The following is a 2,500-nucleotide window of genomic DNA, read 5'->3' on the forward strand; positions in this document are numbered from 1 at the left end:
GTATAGGACGGTTCTTACATGCATTTTTTGACAATTTTTTCTCAGTAACTACAACGTTTTAACGAAATCATAAAAAGCAAACTTATAAACAAAGGCATTTTAAGAAAAATGGCGGAATATTTTTGTGTGACTTTGGCTAGAACCAGACTTATGACGTCACAAAGTGCACGGTCAAACCTTCATAAATTCTAAAATTTCAAAAAATTTTAACTGCTGACGTCAGCATTTTTATAAAAAACGGACAAGAATTTCATGGTAGCAAATTTGGAGATCTATTACCATGCAAAATTTGGAGGTCAAAGGTCAACCGGAAGTACCTGTTTTGGGGCCTTACTTTTTTTGGTCTTTTTAAAAACAGGTAAATCGCTATAGCTTCTGAAATATTGAAGGTATTTCTTAAATCTTTGGCAGATATGTAAAACACTTCAGGCTAAAACCGGGTAGGAGCACAAATTCCCGATTTGTGGCTCTGCGGGGGGGTCCAGAAGCCCTAAAATGTCAAACATTCAAGGCCAAATAAAATGCTGACGTCAGCGTTTTTTTGAAAAAAATTCGTGTGAACCTTTGTCATGTCAAGATGGTTCATTGTGCCAAATATAAAGCCAATCCGACATGTCGTTCGGGATTTCCGATTTTTCCGATTTTTCCCTAATTTGGTGAAAACGCACGTATTGGCATGTTTAACATGCAATATTGGCCTTGCACAATTATTATTGAACGCAATATTTTACACAAATACTCACCACGTTAACCTCTCAACGCCTGGAGAAAATAATTGCCATTTGACTTTACGTTGCAGAATCATAGCGTTTCCAATTTCTCACAATTGCTGTTTTAACAAGGAAAAAGATGCGTTTTAGCATTTTTCGCGACCCATAACATCGTTTTATGATGTTGTTATCTCGTGGTACTTCATATTCACAGTTTTACATATGTATTCTTCAGGTCTACAAAAAATCTAAAACGTGTTAAAAAACTAGAACTCAAACGAGGCTGTTCTTGTATCAAAATAAGCCGTTGAATTTCAATTTTCTGCTATTTCACGGAAATTTGACGTGCTGAAGTATTTCTTTTCAACGACATATTTTTGATGTTACAGTTCTTCTTTATTAAAACCGTTCTGTCACTAGGTACACGAAGAATAGATAAAACGAATTAAAAAAACAAGAACTCAAACGAGGCTGTTCTTGTATCAAAATAAGCCGTTGGATTTCAATTTTCTGCTATTTCACGGAAATTTGACGTGCTGAAGTATTTCTTTTCAACGACATATTTTGGATGTTACAGTTCTTCTTTATAAAACCGTTCTGTCACTAGGCACACAAAGAATAGATAAAACGAGTTAAAAAAACTAGAACTCAAACGAGGCTGTTATTGTATCAAAACCGGCAGTTGAATTTCAATTTTCTGCTATTTTACGGAAATTTGATCTGCTGAAGTATTTCTTCTCAACGACATATTTTGGATGTTACAGTTCCTCTTTATTAAAACCCTTCTATCACTAGGTACACGAAGAACAGATAAAACGAATTAAAAAAACTAGAACTCAAACGAGGCTGTTCTTGTATCAAAATAAGCAGTTGAATTTCAGTTTTCTGCTATTTCACGGAAATTTGACATGCTGAATTATTTCCCGTCAACGACATTTTTTGTATGTTACAGTTCTTCTTTATTAAAACCGTTCCGTCACTAGGTACACGAAGAATAGATAAAACGAATTAAAAAAACAAGAACTCAAACGAGGCTGTTCTTGTATCAAAATAAGCCGCTGAATTTCAATTTTCTGCTATTTCACGGAAATTTGACGTGCTGAAGTTTTTCTTTTCAACGACATATTTTGGATGTTACAGTTCTTCTTTATTAAAACCGTTCTGTCACTAGGTACACGAAGAACAGATAAAACGAATTAAAAAAAACTAGAACTCAAACGAGGCTGTTCTTGTATCAAAATAAGCAGTTGAATTTCAGTTTTCTGCTATTTCACGGAAATTTGACATGCTGAATTATTTCCCGTCAACGACATTTTTTGTATGTTACAGTTCTTCTTTATTAAAACCGTTCCGTCACTAGGTACACGAAGAATAGATAAAACGAATTAAAAAAACAAGAACTCAAACGAGGCTGTTCTTGTATCAAAATAAGCCGCTGAATTTCAATTTCTGCTATTTCACGGAAATTTGACGTGCTGAAGTTTTTCTTTTCAACGACATATTTTGGATGTTACAGTTCTTCTTTATTAAAACCGTTCTGTCACTAGGTACACGAAGAATAGATAAAACGAATTAAAAAACTAGAACTCAAACTAGGCTGTTATTGTATCAAAACAGGCAGTTAAATTTCAATTTTTCATTATTTTACGCAAATTTGACCTGCTGAAGTATTTCCCGTCAACGACATTTTTTGTATGTTACAGTTCCTCTTTATTAAAAACCTTCTGTCACTAAGTACACGAAGAACAGATAAAACGAATTAAAAAAACTAGAACTCAAACGAGTCTGGT

This window comes from Hydractinia symbiolongicarpus, chromosome 1, assembly GCF_029227915.1.
Source record: "Hydractinia symbiolongicarpus strain clone_291-10 chromosome 1, HSymV2.1, whole genome shotgun sequence".
Lineage (NCBI taxonomy): Eukaryota > Metazoa > Cnidaria > Hydrozoa > Anthoathecata > Hydractiniidae > Hydractinia > Hydractinia symbiolongicarpus.